The following is a 20,779-nucleotide window of genomic DNA, read 5'->3' as shown; positions in this document are numbered from 1 at the left end:
CACCTGCACCAACCACCTGGACCAGCATCAATGACGAGGACACCAGCGAGATCATGAACACCATCCACTCCGGATCACCGTTAGACCCATGCCCTCACCACATTTTCAACAAAGCCGCACAGCCATCGCACCCCATCTACGAAAAGTAATCAACACCTCCTTCGAAACAGCAACCTTCCCGGAAAGCTGGAAGCACGCCGAGATCAAATCCTTACTCAAGAAACCCAAGGCGGACCCCAAGGACCTCAAGAACATCCGGCCTATCTCCCTGCTCCTATTCCCGGCAAAGGTCTTTGAGAAGACCGTCAACAAACAACTGACCCGCTACCTCGGGAGAACAGCATCCTGGACCCGTCCCAGTCCGGGTTCCGCAGCAACCACAGCACCGAAACCGCCCTCATTGTTGCAATCGACGAAATCAGGACCCTGCTTGACAACGGAGAAACTGCGGCCCTCATCCTCCTTGACCTGTCAGCCGCCTTCAACACGTCTGCCACCGCACACTGCAAACACGCCTACACGACACCGGGATCCAAAAGAAAGCCCTGGAATGGACCACATCCTTCCTCTCCGGCAGAACTCAGAGCGTTGGCCTCCCCCCTTCCGCTCCAACGCCACCAAGATCATCTGCGGCGTCCCCCAGGGCTCTTTCTTCAGCCCGACACTGTTTAACATCTACATGGCATCCCTCATCCGCTTCTCCCGTTAGCACGACCTCAACATCATCTCCTACGCCGACAACACCCAGCTGATCCTCTCCCTCACCAAAGATCCTCACACCGCCAAAACCAACCTCCACGAAGGAATGAAGGCCGTCGCCGAGTGGATGAGGAACAGACGACTGAAGCTGAACTCAGATAAGACGTAAGTCCTCTTCCTCGGCTCCCCACCCATTCAGCCTGGGGCGACTCCTGGTGGCCGACAACACTAGGAACAGCCCCGACACCCACGGACCACGCACGCAAACTATGGGTCATCCTCGACTCCACCCTCTCCATGACTAAGCAGGTCAACGCCGTCTCCTCATCCTGCTTCAACACCCTCCGAATGCTCCACAGGATATTTAAGTGGACCCCCACCGAAACGAGAACGGTCACCCAGGCCCTCGTCACCAGCAGGCTGGACTACAGAAATACCCTCTATGCAGGAACATCGGCTGAACTCCTGAGACGACTACAACGCATCCAGAACGCCTCGGCACATCTGATCCTCAACATCCCCCGCCGCAGCCACGTCACAACCCACCTGAGAGACCTGCACTGGCTCCCCTTCAACAAGAGGGTAACCTTCAAGCTCCTCATCCACGCACACAAAGCCCTCCACAACACCGGCCCAGCATACCTCAACAGTCGACTCAGCTTCTAGGCCCCCACCCGCCAGCTCCGCTCCGCCGGCCTCGCCCTATCCACAGTCCCCCGCATCCGAAGAACGACTCCTGGTGGCAGATTTTCTCCCACCTCGCCGCCAAGACCAGGAACACCCTCCCCACCAACCTCCGGCAGACCCAAAACCTACTGGCCTTCAGAAGACTCCTCAAGACCTGGCTCTTCGATCAGTAGCAGCACCCCTCCCCCAGCTCCTTGAGATCCTCACAGGTATGTAGTGCACTTTGCAAATGCCTTGATTGATTGATTGATTGATTCCCATAGTTACAGTAAAGAGGGAGTCTAAAAGTACCCTGTTCCAGGAACTCTGACGTTTTAACTGCACTGTCGGGACTATGGGTCGAGTGCTTTCGCCCTGAGGCACCCACTGTGACACTGATCTTCCGGACTTCCTCACCCTGGCGAGGTGTGCTCCGGCCTCTCTAGCATGTACCCACAGTGGGAATTCCCCCAGTGAATGTTATGTTCGGTATATGTGATGTTTTTTTTTGTTTAAATTTGTTTATTGGGTTTTTACATTTGTTATTGCTTCTTGACTCTGTACAACATATCAATGCATTACAACACAGTGACAAATGGTTGCACAGTGCTTGTGATTGTCAACGTACATTTTGCTATTTCACAATGTTATAACTGTTGAGTACATGGTATCAGACTGTTAGAGTGGAGTCTTTTCGTTGTTGTGAGCTCGTCAGTGACTCTGTTTCATGTCTGGGTGGAACTTGTCGCCCATGGGCGTATATGAGTTTTTTTCGCTGTTGTGCAGACTTCCCGATGTTGTCATGCCTATTCTTGCCTAAATGCGTTCCCAACAAACTATTGGCGGAGTTGTCCGCCAACGAGAACTTGCAAACTGTCAACAGTTGAGGTAAACTGTGAGGAAAAAAGAGGGAGGGGGGAGCTGTTGGACCTATAAGCTATAGGATCGATAGTGTCACTGGTATCATTCCTTTTGTAAGGTGTGGAGACATGGTAATATGTGTGTGAAGGGGAGGGTCGGGGATGTGAGCCTCATTCACACGGTGTTCCAGTGTAGGCTAGGGGGGAACTCCCTCCGTATCGTCTACACAGTGTTGGTTCTGGAGTGGCGGGTTCTCTCGCGGCGTTGCTGCATTGGAGCTGACAGGAGGGACCGGCAGGGGTTTGTGTCATGTGTGAACGTATGTAATAATTGCACCCATTCTAAGGAGATAGGGTGCTTACGGGTCCCCTTTATCTCTTCCTCCCTGAGTGTCTCTTCCTCTGCCTTCCCCCATTTTTTCACAGCTCTTATCCAGGCTGCTTCTGGGGGTCCCGTTAGGGACCACCAGTGCATGGCTACTCCCCTTTTCGCTAGTAGGATGGCGAGAGACATAAAACTGTATCATACTTTTTCGGTCCTCCGCCTGCGGAAGATCCCGAGAGCACATGCTTCCCATGTGGACATAGTCGTGATGTTAGTCGTTGTCCTGAGCGTCCGATGGATCCTGTCCCAATAGTTTTGGATGATGGGGCAGTCCCAGAACATGTGTTTGAAGTCCGCTTCAGGGGTTTTACATCGGGGGCATGCAAAGGGTGTGTCTGGGTAGAACTGATGAAGACAGCGTGGCGTGAGATAAGCTCTGTGGAGGATATTGAAGTGCATGTTCCGAAACCGCCCATTCCTGGGAAGCTTTTTGGGGTCTTCTAGGGCTGTGTTCCATTCTTTGTCATTGACTACCCTTTCTATGTCAGTTTCCCATTTTTGACGTAGGGCTGCAGGGAGGGGAGAATTAGCTCCCGCATAGTTTTGTAAAGCCACGTGACCAGATGTCGTTCTACTCTCATGTGTAAAATGGTGTGTATCACTGGGTGTGTCGGGGGTTCCCCTTATCTGAAGGTCCCAGTACCGGCGGCTACTGTCTATGAGTTGCCAGTGAGTTAAAAATTGCCCGGGCGGGAGATCGTATTGTTCGGTCATCTTGGCATATGTTTTGAGTTGGCCTTCCTCGAACAGGGATTATACCTCTGTGACTGCCAGGTCAGACCATACTTGGACTGTGCCTGCTCTGTAGTATTTCTCTTCTCTTGGGAAACCCACCAGTGGGTGTAGGGGCGAGTACCGGAGTCTAACCTTAGACATGCGATGTATTCTCATCATACAAGTGCGGACTATAGACACCTGTAGTGGTCGAGTACGCATGTGTTTAGTGCCCGGTAGCAACAACCTATGGATTGCTGGCAGTAGTGTGTGGCCCTCCGTGGAGGTGGTCTCCCCTGTATGGCACCCTGCCGTCCAGTAGGACAGCCACTGTAGCTGGGCCGCCAGAAAGTATGCCTCAAATGATGGTGCTCCTAATCCTCCATCTGTTGTGGGCAAGTATGTTGATAGCGCAACCCTGTGTCGACTTCCTCCCCAGATCAGCTCGGTGAGAAGGGTATCTAGTTCCTTAAAGAAGGAACGTGGCGGTATAACCGGGAGGTTAGTGAAATGGTATAGCAGTCGATGGACCATTATCATTTATTTATTTATTTATCGGTCGAGAGGGGCTAGGGGCAATGTTTTCCAGACTCCCACCGCCAATCGAATATCTGCCAACACCTTACGATGGTTTCCTTCATATAGTTCCTCGGGGGTATGGTACAACCTCACTCCCAGATATCTGGGCGCCTCAGCGTTCCACGCAAGGGACTGAGGCCCGATCTGTACTTCTAAGGGGGCAAGGTGAGGGCTCAGCGGGTATATCGTGGATTTCTCCCAGTTCACTTTGAGGCCCGAGGCATCCGCGAAGTCTTTGAGCGCTCTCCAGATAGAGGCCAGATCTCGAGTGGCATCACAAACATAAATTAATAAGTCATCTGCATATAGAGACACGCAGTGTATTGTGCCCGCTAGTGGAATTCCCCACTCCTCGCTCTCTCGTCTCAGGCATATCGCCAGTGGTTCCATCGCCAGGGCGAACAGGAGAGGAGACCTGCGTTCAATGTGAAGTGTTCCTGACTATGTTCTCCGTGTTCCCGCCTGAATACCTGGTCTGTGAGGCATTCTTGCAGTAATTTCCAGGTGGGTATGGGGAGTGAGATGGTCTCCATTTAAGGGTCAGTGTGTGTGTGTCGTGATCCGATAGCACCCTTCCTAGATAATCCAAGTGTTGTACTTTGGGGAGTAGGGCAGTGGAGCATAAAAATCTGTCGAGGTGCACTCGTAGGTTATGTGGGATGGAGTGAAAAGAGTATAGTTTAGTGGTGGGGTTTCGTGCTCTCCACACGTCCGTCAATGCCCAGTGTTTCACCCATATGTTAAAGAGTTCTGTTTGCCTGTATGCTGGTGAATATTCTGTTTGCCTGTATGGTGGTGAACATTATGGTGGGGGGTGGGATCTGTCCAGGTTAGTGTCTAAGGTGCAGTTGTAATCACCGCCGAGTATCCACGGGGTGAGTGTGTGATGGGATAAAAGTCCCGTGAGGCGACTCCAAAATGTGGCCTGCTCTACAATAGGGACATATATACTCCCTATCAGTATGGGTTGCCCTTCTAATAGTCCCTCTATCATTGCGTATCTCCTTCCTTATCTAATATTTGTGTCTGTTCTTTGAAGGGAGTCCCTAGTCTAATCAAGACCAGAGTTCCCCTGGCGAACACCGAGTATGTTGTGGCGCAGATAGTACCCCTCCATTTTTTATGCAGGTGTTCTACTTCTGTCGCTGTCAGATGAGTCTCCTGCAGGAGGGCTATATGTGCTTGCTGTCTCTTTATGTAGGCGTATACTGTGTAGCGTTTGCTCGCCTTATGCATATCCCGGACATTTAATGCAATGAATTTGATGTCAGTATTAGGGATTCTCGTGGTCATGTCTGCAGTTGCTTGTGTTGTGGTCGCTTATGCGCTGTTCTGGTCTGTCCTCGAGGCTCCTCCGGATAGTAAACTCGCCCTCCATGTACCTTGTATCATGCAGTCCTTTCGCTCCTGTAGGGGTTCTAGGGAGATGATCTAAAAGGGGGAACCTGAAACCAAACTTCGGGAAACATTCCCAACTATAAGGGCCTATTGCTCAAAACAACAAGTCCAAACTGTACATCTCGTACTGTGTTTAGTTTCTTACGTGAGGGGGTGGCTAGGCTTCGCCGTCAGGGGTCAGTGCTGTAGCTGTGGTGTGGACCCCCCCCCCCCCCCCCGGCCCCCTCTGCATTGCCTCAGTTCATCTTGATCATCATATCATTGTATCAGCTGTTTGTGGGGTCACTAGTGGTGGCGTGACCAAGCCGTCGCAGGAGGTTTGTGCATCGCTGATTTCCTCTTCTGATGTGGGCCTCGTTCTCCATCCAAACTTTCTCCTGTCCGCCGTGCCACTGCTGCTGCTTGTAGGGCTTTTCTGAGCTCTTGGTGTTGAGGACCGACCGGAGGCTCAGCTGCGTAAGAGTGATTTGTTTATGCTGCTGTCAGTGCCCATTGGGGGGTCGTTGATGTTGTGTGGTTCTGCGTTCGGTCATCTCACCTATGTGCTGTTCCACCCAATCCCTTGCCTCTGCCGGATCCACGAAGAAGTGCGTGGATCCCTCGTGGATGATCTTGAGGCGGGCCGGGAATAGGAGTGCATATTATATGTTTTTTGACATAAGGTGCGTGTTACCACGAGTAACGTGGCTCGTTGTCTCTGTACTGCTTGGGAGTAGTCCGGGAACAACATCACTTGTTTGTCCTCGACTCTGAGTGTTCTCGCCTGCCTGGCCGCTCGCAGCACTGTATCTCTACCTTGATTGTGAAGCAGTTTTAGCAGGAACGGTCTGAGTGGAGAACCTGGAGGTGGCCTCCGCGCCGGAACCCTGTGCGCCCTCTTCACTACGAAGAATGGCGTTAGATCTTGGGCTGGGGTGACGATTTGATCCATGCTTCCACGTACCGTATGGGGTCAGCCCCTTCCACTCCCTCTGGCAGGTTTAGAACTCGGATGTTGCTCCGACGGGAGCGCCCCTCCAGGTCCATCGTCTTGCATTCTAGGAATTTATCTTTGGTCTGTAAATCTGTGATGGCCTCTTGATGTGACTGGATTTGTGGTTCCACTGCCTGTAGTGTTCTTTCTCCCTGCTTGACTCTATCCGCCAGTTTTCTATGGTCATCCCGCAGCAGGTTGAGGTCCGTGGCAAGTTCGCCGAATTTGCACTCCATGGTCATCCGGGACTGCTCAATCGCTGCCAAGACTTTGTCTAGCTAAGCGGACATGGATTAACGATTGCGGGGGCTCCCCCTTCTGCTTCACCTCTGAGGGACCTGAGGAGGACTGGCTTCCTGCTGCTGAGGTTGGTGTTGTGCGGTGATCCGCTGTCTCCCCATGTTCGTCGCGGTCATGTGTTGATCCCTTGTTGCGTTCCCTATGCAGCGACCTTGTGATTGTCTTTCAGATGGTGACGCGTTCCGCCCCTTCTTTCTCTTCTTATGAATCTTTCTGTTTGTGTGCTGTGAGGCACCCCCCCAGTGAACACTCGGCTGTGGGCGATGACTGCTACCGATGGTATCCGGGAATGAGCAGTATTGGCGCACCACGATCACTCCCAGCGCTGCAGGGGCTGGGCTATACAAGACTTCAAAGATGTGAAACCGGGACATGAGACACAATTGCCGAAATCTGCCCGGACAGCTGGTGAAAAACGGGGACTGTCCGGGCAAATACGGGACGTCTGGTCACCCTATCCTTACCCCAACTAATTATTGCTGGCTGATGGGCGCCGCCATTTTAAGCTGGTGCTGGGATCGCGTACCTAGTGCTTCAGGGGCAATCACAGCTCTCCTCCACCACTCCGCCCTCTTCAGTAAGCAGGTCCCGCCATTGTAGGTGCGGATGGGGATCGTCTCACTAGTCTTGTGGCGCTAGGCCCTTCAGCTGGCCCGGGACTGGGGGAATCGTCTGCACTCCCTTGTGGCAAGGGGGGCTCCCCCTCTCCCCCCAGTCCCGCCACGGTGGATTTCAGCCGCACGCGTCTCTCTTCCCCACGCCTCGGGTCCTGGCACTGATATAATGGGGGGCATCCGTCACGTTCAGGCAACCTAAGGCTCACCTCATAGCGGGGATTCCGGAAGAGTGGAGACGGGAATCAGGGCTCCCTCGAGGGTACTCACTGTGTTTCCAGCCTGTCACGGACTCCCGTCCAGGTGTCCCCTCCGCAGCGACACCGCGGCCGCCACTTTATTTGTTGGGACGCGGATTCGTCGGGCCTTCTTCCCCCCACTGTCTATTGCTGGCTGATGGGCGCTGCCATTTTAAGCTGGTGCTAAGAGCGGCAGGCCGGTCCCGTTTCGTGGCACCCGCGCCGGCCGGGCTGTGACTTTTCAGCACCGTGGGTATCTCTGCAGGAAGCAGGACTCACTGCATTGGGTTTCGGCGTGGTGTAGACATTTCCAGCAAGGCTATGATGGGCACGAGTGGGCAAGCGATCGTAGCACTAAAGAGGTGCATCCACCATCTAGGCTGGCTTGGCCACGCCCCCTGTTCGGTATAGGTGATGTTACTGATGTTTTCTTTGAAATGGCTATCGAAGAGTCTTGTAATGTGTGCCCCTTTTATGCTCTGTTCTACACTTAAAGCAGAAATTGTGTGATGGGACGCTCCTTCTATAGACTGACACACACAATGCCTATGCTGTTGGTTTTCTGAGGTTGGGAGGGTCGTCATTCCATGCCGGATTGGGCGGCAGGCGTGGGTGGTGGAGGGGGGTTGCTTTAATTGCTTTAATTGTTTCATATTGCATGGTATAACTTATTGCTGTATGCGGTGTACTTGCACAGATTTTCTTTACACACACTACCTTATACATGTCAAGTCCTCAGCTACAAGTATCAACAAAAGGAGAAAGTCCTCAGCTACTTCAACCGATATGTCTAATGTAACACCAACTCATAAACCCACCATTATCTGCCTGACGTGGAATGTCCAAAGTCTTTGGGATCCTCGCAAGTGTCAACAGGTCCTACATTATCTTGACAGGCATCATGTCCAGGTAACCATGTTACAGGGGACGCACATGGTCCATGGGGTACAGCCACCTTTTGGCATGGACTGTGCATAGCTGCTTCTCCACCTTCTCTACATATGCCAGGGGCACTGCTATTCTGATTAAGAAAAGCCTAGGCTACCGCCCATTGGGCTCCGTACAAGATTCTCAAGGTAGATTCTGCATAATGTGGGGTAGAATAGCGAACGTATGGTTCACCTTAGTCAGTTGTTAAGCACCCAACGTTGATGATGCACACTACTACACTCAGCTGTGGGGGCGCATTTTGGAAATAGGCTCCACATTCCTTATAAGGGGAGGGGATTTTAATCTGGCAATAGAGCCAGTGCTTTATCAGTTGCACCCGCACTTGACATCCCATCCACAGGCTACTAAACACCTCTCAACCACAATGGCTGATCATCGGATCTTCGACGCGTGGCGCTCCCTGCATCCCATGTGGACAGATGGCATGTTCTCCTCGTCTGTGCACAATAGTTGATCTTGCATAGACTACTGGCTACTATCCGCCAGTTTGAATACCTGGCTCAAAGAGACAACACCTAGCTCGCACCCTCTCGGACCACTCCCAAGTCCTTATGAAACTGGAACTACCTGGAGAGGAATCTCCCTACGGTTCTTGAAGACTCCTGCCCACAATCCTGCTAGATTGCACCTTTAGGGAGGAATTGCACCACGAAATAATAGACTTCTTCCCATGTAATATTGACAGCGTCTTTACCCTTGCCTATGTTTGGGAGAGTTTTAAAGTTACTATTAGGGGCCTCTGCATAGCAAAGAGCGGGGGGATACTGCGATCTATTAGGAGCAGACTGCGCAGGCTCGAAATAGACATCAAAAGCACTGAGGCGTACTTCGCGTCCTCGCCTGACACTTTTCAGCGAGCCTGACTCAAAGAGCTCCTAGTGGACTACTCGGAAGAAGCCGAACGTGAAGCCAAATTTCGATCGAAATATCACTTTGCCCCACTGGTGAGGGCAAACGCCCAGGCAGGGCCCTGGTTGAGGTTAGCAGGGTCCCTAGGTTTGTCAACCAAATCCTGGAAATCATGGACGAGGAGGGGCAGAGACATAGAGACTTCCGAGAAATACTTCAAACCTTCACTGAATATTATGCCGTGCTCTACCACACCGCAGGCCGGTCTCCCCCAGACATAGCTGCATATTTTAAGGACACAGCCCTAGGCTGGATCAACGACTCCCGTAGTGAGTCCTTGTCCGCCGACATTGAGGAGGACGAGATACGAGCTGCAATCATGTGGATGGGTTCCAGCAAAGCTCCAGGTCCTGATGGCCTACCAGCCGAGTTTTATAAATGCCTCAGTGAGCAATTGATTCACATCCTCAAACAAGTATTTTAGGAGGCGTGAGACTCGGGGTGTCTCCCTCTTTCCATGAGGCGAGCTCTGATTATCTCTCTGCTCAAAACAGGCAAGACTGCGGATAAATGCGAGGCCTACCGACTTCTATCTTTAATTAATTGTGACACGAAGATTCTAGCTAAAGTTATAGCCAACCGACTGTCACTGCTTATGGAGGGTTTAGTTCTACCAGACCAGGCAGGTTTTGTCCTGGGCAGAACCACCTCCCACAAAATGTTTGCGCTCCTTCATGATATCGACATGGATTGTTCGATAGCCGGGATTTTTTTAGATGCCACATAGGTATTTGATTCCCTGGGTGGGATTACATGCTGGCCATACTGGGAAGAATAGGTCTCCCTCATTCCTTTTTAGCTTGGATTCATTTATTTTATTCCAAACCAGAGGCGGTGGTCCAGATCACAGGCTATATTCTGACCCAATATCTATTAAGCGAGGTACTCGCCAGGGATGCCCATTATCCCCATTGCTTTTTGCCCTGGCCATTGAGTCCCTAGCAGCCAAAATTAGGCAACACCACAGAGAATATGCCATAATCTATTCCTCATGTCAAATCCTCATATAGCTGTATGCAGATGACATTACCTATTGTGGAAATGTGCCTTTTTAGGGACACACCGGTGCAGGGGTCACTCTTATCTTTGTCCACGGGTCCTTCAGACCAACAAAATAGAGATTGACACTGGAACTGAAATTCAAAATAACAAGTTTATTCACTCATGAGTGGCACCACGTCCATACAACACCCTCGGGTGTTCCAGGAGGTAGTGACTTGAATACACAGACCATGGGCCTTTTATACTAGTTTTCTGCACTGCTAAGCATGTAGTTACAAATAGAAGGTACAGGCCTACACAGGAATAACTACCGACAAACATGGGCAAATGTGGAAATCACTTAGCTAGCAAAGTGGGAGGGGGAGCAGGAGTGCTTATGGCAGCACTAAGAGATTGATAGTTGAATCTGAGACCAGGTGTTCTGGCAGCTACAAACTCTTTTGCATGCATATTGCTTTTAGCTGAGTTAGGAAGTTAACTAAAATAGACAGCACAGGCAGGGAAAAATACGAGCAGCAGAGGATGGAAGAATTACATAGCTGACTAAATGGATGCCACAAACAAGATGGTTTCAGCTTACGCTAACAGAGTTTATTTGTGATTTCCACAGACGGCCCTTTTAGCATATGCTGAAGACATCTTCCTATACTTTTGAGAGAGTACGGAAAATAGTGTGCACATCTATCTGCATTAATTCAGTCATTTGTTGGTCCATTGCCAAGCGAGCATTTACATTTGGGCCGTAGATTATGGCCCTCACCCTGTGACCCATCTGGAAGGGTCTCCCGAACCTGTTGATAAATAGAAGACAAATTGTCAGTCAACTGAGACAAATAGTCGTTCCTCAATTAATACATAGGGTACATCATGTGTAGGGTGAAGCTTAGGAATCCCCCAAATATTCATTAGCCTCCCAAAACCACCTCATACGGTGTGAGGCCAGATCGTGTATGTTGTATCGATCTAATAGATAGCAATGCTAGGGGCAGTGCATCAGGCCATTTTAAAGATGTGGAAGCTTGTATTTTGGCCAGTCAGTTTTAGTTTAAGGGTAGAGTTGTATTGTTCTACTAGCCCTAATGATTGTGGGTGAAAAGCAGCATGGAACTTCTGCTTAGTTCCCAATCCTTTCATGAGGTAATCAACAACTTGCCCAATGAAATGGGGTCCTTTGTCATTCCACAAAACTCAACAAATATCAAATCTTGGGAAAAACTCCTTTAGGGGCACCTTTGCTGTATTAAGAGGTGTATTATCTTTTGTAACATATGCCTCCTTCCATTTACTAAAGGCACAAACCACCACTAGGTCATACTTCAAATTATTATAGCGTTCAAGCTGGATGTTATCCATTTGCAGGACCTCAAAAGGAGCAGCAGGTATGGCAAACCCTCCTGCTGGAGTTCGTGTTCCTTTTCCAGGATTATACTTGAGACAAATCGGACAAGACAGGACTATCTTTTTAGCTGTGCAGGCAACATCTGAATGATTCTAAAATTACATACGTTGCTTCGTAATTGAGGATGCTCTAACATGTGCTGGCTCATCTGCCATGTGTATCATAGGATGTAAATAGGCTGTGGGTAACTTCCATTTTGTGATTTCTTTATTCCTCCAACAGCCCTCATCGTCCAATGCCCCTCCTTGGACCATTGGTCTATTTCATCGACAGAGGCAGATTGTGGCATGTCCAGTACCTCTTGTCTGGCATCTTGCCAACGTTCCGCCTGTGACTTAACTACAAACATAGATGTAGTACTTTGTTGCATTGCAGTCTCACGAGCTGTGTAATCTGTAAAGGCATTTCCTTTTACTATTTTATCAGTCACTTTCTTTTGTGCCCTACACTTAACAATTGCCACTTTCTTAGGATATGTCAAGTCAGTAAGGAGATTTTGTACTAATTCCCTTGCACTATTTGTGTCCCATGTGAAGTAAGAAAGCCTCTTTCCTTCCAGAGTTGCCCAAAATCATGAGCAACTCCAAGCATATTGGCTATCGGTGTATATGTTAACAAGTAGATCTTTACTTAGCTCACATGCTCTCGTCAGTGCTATCAACTCGGCTGCTTGAGCCAACTTCTGTGGGATGCGACCTGTCTCAACTACTGTCTGAAGTGTTGTAATTGCATAAGCAGCAGATGACATGTCATCAAGCAACTTCAGGCAAGGCCCATCAACCCACAGTTCCCCATCAGCGTTAGAAAGATGTGTATCTAGTAGGTCAACATAACCCTTTGTTTGTTCTTCAGTAAGGAATATACAGTCATGTAGCTATTGTGACTGAGACTGAGTAGCTGGAAATGGCAATAATGTAGCAGGATTTAGAGCCAAACATCTTTCAACGTGACATGAGAGCCAAAAGTGTAAATTCATATCCTTTCAAATGGGCACTAGTCAGATGTTGCATTTTCATTTGATCTAACATAGCACCAACTGAATGGGGTACTAGCACAAGCAATCTATGTGACAAGACTATTCCCTCACTTTGATGTATGGACACAGCTGTCGCTGCCACTGCTCAAAAACAACCAGGCAGCGCATGAGCAACTGGATCAAGGACAGCTGAGAAATATGCCCAGGGACGCTGCTTATCACCGTGTGCCTGTACTAAAACTGAGAGAGCACAACTGTCCCTCTCATGTACATAGAGTGTAAAGGCCTTAGTGTAGTCTGGAGTTCCTAATACTGGTGCAGAACAAAGAGCGTGGCGTAACTGTTGAAAAGCATTCTGGCATTCAGTAGTCCATAGGAGAGGCTTTGGAGTGTCTTTAGTCAAAAAGGCCAACAAGGGTTAAAAAATGTGAGAACAACTAGGGATCCACTGCCTACAGAAGAAGTAAGGCCAATCAGTGCATGAACATCCTTCTGAGTATAGGGCACAGGTGTGTCTAAAATAGCTTGAATGCGGTCTAGTGTAAGTGCACGTCCCTCCTTAGACAGAATGGTGCCCTAAGTAGGTAACCTGCTGTCTACTATATTGCAATTTCTTCCGAGAGACTTTGTGATGGTGAAAAGCAAGAAATGATAGCAATAACAGTGTTCTTTCTTCACACTGTTCAGGGGTATCAGCAGCCAACAAAATGTCATCGACATATTGAATAAGAGCAACCCCTTTTGGCACAGGGAAAGAATAAAGCTGCCTTTTCAATGTCTGGCTATAAATGCTAGGAATCTCTGTATACCTTTGTGGAGCTCTACAGAATCTGAATGATCGATTATTCAAAGTGAAGACGAACAAATAATAACAAATAATGGCTGTAAGGATGAATAAGTAAATTAATTTTTCAAATCAATGAGACTAAATGTAGTTGCAGTAGGAGGAACCATAGTAAGAAGTGTTGTGATGTCAGAAACTGCCGAATATTGGGGCACTACAATTTTGTTGACTTCTCGTAAGTCAATGATGAATCTATATAATTTAGTGTCAGTGTTTTTTTTCAAAATAGGAAGAATAGGGCTATTACAAATGTTATAAGGGACTTCTTCCACAACCACCACTCTGATCAAATCCTGAACAATATATTTTAATGCTTCTTCGCCTTCCCGAGATATTTTATATTGGCGCAGTCGAGGCAACGAAGCACCTTCCTTCATTTGAATATATACTGGTGGAATAACCATTTGTCCCACATCAGTATCTGATGTAGCCCACAAAGTACTAGGTAACGATGCCAGAGCAACATCCTCTTTCATGAGACAATGCCTCTCAACCATTGGATTATTATCATTTAAAATAACACGCACACCTTCTGGGGAACAACGTATTGTAGCACGGAAATGTTTAAGCATATCGATACCCACAATGTTATCCGGCGTGTTAGGGGAAAGCCCTTGGCCCTGATGGGTCACCCATAGCTTTAATCAAATGGAAACCAGATTTTTGGGCACCTCTCCTCCTGAATGTTTTTAATAATTTGATGCACGCTCTGATACCTAGTACCTAGGCCACAAGTATTATCGTTCCGATTTTTAAAAAGGGGGACCATTCTCAACCTAGTTGTTACAGGCCTATTTCCCTGATCAACAATGCTTCAAAAATATTGGGCAGAGTATTATATAATAAGATTTTAGAGTGGTCAGAGGAAAGTGGTATTTTAGAGTCCTGTCAACTAGGTTTCCGCAGTAAGGTTGGCACCAACGAACAGTGTTTAAATCTTAACCTGGTCATTGGAAAATACACCATTGCGCGGGCTTCTCCAGTCTATTTGGCCTTTATGGATGTGTCCTCTGCTTTCGACCTAGTCAATCCTCCTCCTGGCCTATGGAGGGGACGAGCCTTTGGTAAATTTATTAGCGCACCTTCACAAAGATCTTCAGGCCCAGGTGAGGATTGGTTGTGGGGACGAGGTCACTGGAGCCATTAAGGTGGGAAGGGGGGTCAGACAGGGATGTGTCCAGGCCCCCCTCCTTTTTATCATCTACATTAATGGATTGAATAAAACGTTAAAATACACGACCGAAGACGTCCCCAAAATTAATGGGAAAACTCTTCCTCTACTATTATACGCAGATGATGCGGTCCTCGTAGGCCGCACTCCGAACTCTCTGGGCATCTTGGTACAGACTTTTGTTAACCATATGGATAGCCTGGACCTATGTATTAATTTAAAAACATCTTTTATAATGTTGTGTGGCCCTGGGAAATGCCAGCTCAGCTTTATTACCATGGGCAGTCAAAAATTGACGAGTACTAGCACCTTCCCCTATGTTGGGGTGGTCTTTGCTGCGAACGGCTCATGGACTGAGCATTTGGCTCTCTCCAGGAGCAAGTTCTCAAAGGCCATTAATTCAATTCTTAGCCCTCCTCGCCCAAAGAGTACAGGTGCTATTTTAGCTATTTTTAAAATTTTCAAATCACAATGTGTCCCAGTGGCTACGTATGGAGCTGAGGTTTGGGGTAATGACAATAGCTCCTGTATTCAGCAGGAAGAAAACAGAATTAGCAGGAAGCTATTAGGCATCCCAATCTCTACTCCACAATACATTTGCCACAGGGATATCGAAGACTTTATAAGTGCCCGCCCTGCTCTTTTTTGGTTATCGATTTGGAAGAACCGGGCTGCTTCTTTAACTAGACAAATTATCAGCAACTGTGTTAAGTGTGAGAAAGGGATAGATATTCCTTGGCTGTCTGGAGTGTACCAAAGCCTATGTAGTGTTAATAAAAGATGCATCTTCTTCAATCCCAATACATCTGAAACATTGCACACAAATGAGCTCAGAAGTGCACTTTATTCACTATACAATACAGAAAGGATTGGCATGGAATCTAAAAAATCTCTTGCCTTTAGCTACTTGACTATAAAGCAGCATAGGCATCCCCTATCTATCGATCTATCTCACCCTACCTATAAGTCAGTGGGAAAGGAGTCTTTTATTTCGTCTAAGAGCAGGAACTGTTAAATTTGCATTATGTTTTCCTCTTGGTTACCATTCCAATCTCGACCATCTACCCTGTCCATGTGATGGTGTGAGTCACCAATCTACCTTACATTGTTTGTTTCTTTGTAAATATTATTTAAAGTACATTAAGTGACTTTTAATTCAATTTTTTTTAAAAAGAACATGCCTATTAGCCTGGACAATGCTTATTTGTGGTTACTTACTCTGGCTGACGAAGATCTGGTATTCCGCACAAGCACGTTTTTGAGAATTACCATTTGAGCACGCCAGACGATCTCTAATCCCAGAGCGCTTATAAATTTGTATGTATGAATATTTTGTATAAACTGGTGTATGAACTGGTATTTTATATTATTGCAAATTGTTTATTGCCAATGGATTGTATTATTATTCTCCATTTGTCATTTTAATTTGTTATATTGCTGTGCTTTTATGAATACCAAGTCATCGGAATAAAGTTTTTCTGATCTGATCTGGTCTGTTAGGGGAAAGCAAAAATGGACATGCCGCAGTGAATTTATCAAGACTAAATGCAAGTGGCTGTGACAGTGGGAAGTGTAGGTGTCCCATCGAATTCTATCGATGTTATCATTGCGCCAGACAGGGAAGCCCTAGGATTCAATTTTTTAGACAGAGCACTACGAGTAGCTCCTGTATCAACCAGACTCTGATCAGTAGAGCCCAAGACATTTGCATTAACATAAGGTCCTTTCTGATCCACTGGCACCTCAACCGGTTCCTTACCTCATCCTCGGCATTCCTATGCATAATTAGAATACTCAAGACCATTGGTTAAATAATCAGACATTTGATATTGATTTAATCTATCGAAGGTATTAGAATAATTTGGGTTGTGCTCAGCTGCCTCAAATCTGGTTTCCTATGCCTCCCCTTTGTCCTGAATTCCCTGGGCGTCCTCTCATGCTTCCTCTACCCCGTTGATACTGCTGACCTTGCAAAAGGGGGCACTCAGAACGCCAATGTCCAATCTCTTTACAATAGGCACACTGATCAGGAGACAAAGTTGCTCGAGAGAAAGGGGGTACACCAGGGGTATATACTGCACGTCCACCTCTTCCACTACCCCTGAATGGTGGACCATAGACTTGAGCCAACATAACTTTCGTTTTTAAATCCTTAACTTTTATCCTCCCTGCCTTTTGCTTCCAATTCCTGACGCTCATAATACTGACATAGCTGACAAAATGGATGCCACAAACAAGATGGTTTCAGCTTATGCTAACAGCGATTATTTGTGATTTCCACACTATACCTTCGAGATCCCAGCGTTAGTCTCAGTCTCAGTCCCATCTTGAGAGAATTTATCAGGTTTGGTCATCCTACTGGTATAAAACTGACCACTCACCCCAAATACTTCTAGATTTGCTCCTGATTATCCGCTAAGCTGGTGTGAAAACAAAATAAAAAATACCTGGGAGTCGTCATTACTAGGAACCCTGAAGAGATGATTAGATCTAATTATGGGGCGGCGATAGACACGATTACCACATGGAATTGACCGATGGATCACCCTCTCACTCTCCTTGGTGGGCAGAGAGGTACTGACGAAAATGAGATTTCTCTCCAAGCTACTCTATTTATTTCGTAATATACCCTACCACCCAGGGTGCAATTGTTTTAACACGATTCGAGCATTGCGCATCAGGCTGGCCTGGGGCCGCAGGCAACCCTGGCTGAGTTGGAAACTTTTGAGGCAGCCATTCTCCAGGGTGGGCTTTGAGTTTCGAGACATTGAACTGTACTATCTCATTGCCCAGGCCCACTACGCCATATACTGACTCTACCTGCTGCCCTTCATGCCACACTTAACCATTGAGCAAGGCTACATGTCACCTACACCACTTGCGTCCCAGCTAGGGAGGGACGCAAGTCCCAGGCAAAAAGGTATCACACCTCACAGTCTCCTGCACCAATAGCGCTTGGAAACGCTTGACAAAGGTAATGGATAAGGCCCTGCCCTACTCCCCACTAGTGCTGCTGCCACACCTTCCATATGTTCTAACCTCTTCAAATGGATAGATAAATAAATACGAGTTACCAAGGATCATGTGATATACGCACGAAAAACATTGCTTGTACTAATGATTGGGAAGTCATAAAGCAAAAGTCACAGTGCATGCATAATCAGGTTAATGTACGTGATTAATACATTTGTTAGGGTTTTTTCTATTAAGTTGCTAGTTTTAGTTTAATGTGCTTCAAATATATGATATATTAAATGGAATATGTTTTCAATGTGATGCAATTATGTGTTTTTGTTATCCAGAGAAACTGAAATAAAATGTGTTCGTCCTGAAGAAGGCGAGGAACTACTTAAATCTCGCCGAAATGCTGCATCAAAAGTTTTTGACAGTTTTCCTGTTCATGTAATACTTGTATTAAAATCTTTCTGTATTTGCAATTTACCTTTGATACAATTTTACAGATAAAGACAAAGAGATGTAATTGGTAATGAAATCATTTTGATAAATGCTTTCAATAATTAGGTTTTTAAATATCTGGTTCACAACCAATAGTGTTTTAATAAAATAATTGGAATTGAAGCACATTATTATTTATTGTTTATTGTCCTTTAAGGAAATTGCTTGTTTGGAATCACTGTTAAAGGATCTCAACTACCTCAACACTAATTATTTTCTCTCAATTCCTTGCATTAACTATAAATGTTATAGCTTGCTTATATGTATGTCAATACCACATGATCCGCAACTGAAGAAGGTTTTAATATTTACTCGTATATCCATCACGGTTACAGTCATTCTAGTTGAAAAGGGATTTCTTTGTTTGTACACCTTCCATACACCCCAGTCACACAGGAAGCGGCATGTTGTGACATGCTGCACAAGAGGGGGTTGCATACATTGGGTGACCTGTATCACAAGGGAAGGTTTAAAGACCAATGGGAGCTATTGACAGAGTTACCCCCTTGGAGGTGTTCCTTTACATGAGGCTAAAACATGAAATACGGGCCAATACACCCAATTTCCCACATGAGCCTACCCAGTTGGAGGTCCTACACACCACATTAAAGATATATGGCCCCTCTCATCTATCGGGCGACACTGTTGGAAAGGCCGCCTGTGCCGTCAGGTGCCAGATGCGTATGGGATTGAGACCTGGAATCCCCCTTAACAGATGTACAATGGAATTACTGCTGCACGCAAACCACAGGAATCACAGCTAGCAGCAGAGTGCACATAAATCACTTTAAAATTTAGCATAGAACTTACTACACACCCACACTGCTGCGTAAATACAAACTCCAGGAAGATGACCGATGTATGCACTGCCATCAAGAGGGACCTGACTTTTTGCATTTGGTGTGGTCCTGTGCCCAAGTCCACGTTTACTGGCCGGAGGTGTTGGAGGCGCTAGCTGAAATTATTACATTGCCCTTCCACTATCCCCTCTACTTGCGCTACTGGGATATACCTTAAGGCGCGCAGAAAGTTCACTGCTTTGGCCCTACTTCTGGCCAAGCGGAGGGTAGCTTGCAGATGGAGCAGAGGGAGAGGTCCCAAATTCAAAGATTGGTTACATAACTTAACCTATAGTAAAGACCAACTAACAATCTATGCAGAGCTACTGCCGACTACATCCCGTCCTAAGTATATTTGGAGACCACTAATATCATACCTCCAGGAACACAGTGAAGATGCCCAGGAGGCTCCATCGCCGGTCACTCAGGGGGAGCCAACTGAAGTATAGCACAGCAGATTGTTGTATAACATGTGCACACCGCGAACAGTATGTATGGTTGATCTGCAGTTGGGCCATGTGTGTCACTGGCCCCTTTTTCTCTTTTGGACTGTACAGTGACCTATTGGTATTCCCCGGACGGGCTGAATGCTGAGAGGGGAGAGTGGGTTATACCTTAGAACTATGCAACTAAATGTATATTAAGCTAATCTGCATCTGAGGATGCCAATGCATGCAATTTCTATTTCTGTACCATGTAAAGAGTGCTCTAAGCTGATACTGTCGCCTTTTTGATGTTTGTCTGAAAATGATAAATAAAGGTTTTTTTTAAAAGTATGAGTACTACCAAACATTGCCTTCAATCTCACTGGTGTAAGATACTATCTTGACATTACTTTGAATGTCTTTTCTTTTTACTGTGTACAGATGTAAGCATTCGCTGCTACCAGCTAAATAAATACCCATGAGTTCTCAGAAAGTTCTGTCTGAAGTTCTTCCTGCCATTCAAAATTAAATGTCCTTCATGATTAGAAGCTCCATTTTAATAATACCTCTACTTACTCCAAATCCAACTTTCTCCTATCATGCTCTTTATAGTAGTTTTGTTAATCTATACACATCTGTTGGATCCAGGTGGAATGCAAGAGCATGTTGTTCAATTGTCTTTAAAGAGCTATTGATGTATAGTGCACCTCGTGTTGGGGACATCCAGCAGAATAACACAAGTATCCATTATTCATCATACCTCGTAAAACATTCTGGATTGCGAACAATTGGTGTTAGAGGTGAAGGATAGTTTTTTTTAATTTTTTTATTTTTAAACAAGTTTATTGATGCTCATACAACTTCCACAGCGTTGTGCCTACAACCTCAGAGGCCAGCAGCGTGATTAATAGCTCGTCGAGGCGATATACACAGCACTTGTGCCGACATCCCTGAGGCCCGGCGGCAATATATCTATCCAGTTTATGGAACTGTGCAACAGAGGTGCAGGATAGTTAGTTGGCTGATGGGTGCAAACCACTCCATTCCAATAAACTAGTGTAATTATGGTAGAGACAATTAGGTGACCCTGATGTTCATGACTTTTGGGAGGGTGCAGGCTGTGTTGTAGAGCTGTACCTGCTAACTTTGAGGACTCCTAGACTCCTCCGAAAGGTATTTTAAAGAACACAGCCTTGCTTGCTTTAGGTGCCTTCGTATTCTAGATAAAGTTTCTCTGTCCAGATATACTAGGTGAGGCATAAAAATATCTTTGATGCAATTTATTCTGCAAATCCTGAACATTTTTAGTTTTTCCAATCTGTAAAAGGTATTTAAATAAAGCCCCAACTAATGGCAGTATCTTGCCATCATAGACTAGAA

The 20,779-nt window shown here is 46.7% G+C and overlaps 1 long non-coding RNA gene across 1 annotated transcript in view; it reads left to right on the top strand.

Moving 5' to 3' along the window:
- The window catches only part of LOC144826233 (uncharacterized), an 88,558-nt gene extending 68,863 nt beyond the window's left edge, over positions 1 to 19,695 (top strand). Inside the window, exon 3 of the long non-coding RNA XR_013609723.1 lies at positions 17,982 to 19,695. This is a non-coding gene — a long non-coding RNA (uncharacterized LOC144826233). The remainder of the gene's footprint in view (positions 1 to 17,981) is intronic.
- The last annotated feature ends 1,084 nt before the right edge of the window (positions 19,696 to 20,779 follow it).

The sequence above is a fragment of the Lissotriton helveticus genome, chromosome 3_2 (genome assembly GCF_964261635.1).
Source record: "Lissotriton helveticus chromosome 3_2, aLisHel1.1, whole genome shotgun sequence".
Lineage (NCBI taxonomy): Eukaryota > Metazoa > Chordata > Amphibia > Caudata > Salamandridae > Lissotriton > Lissotriton helveticus.
The sequence above is the reverse complement of the archived record's forward strand: the minus strand, read 5'-3'. Positions and strand labels throughout refer to the sequence as shown.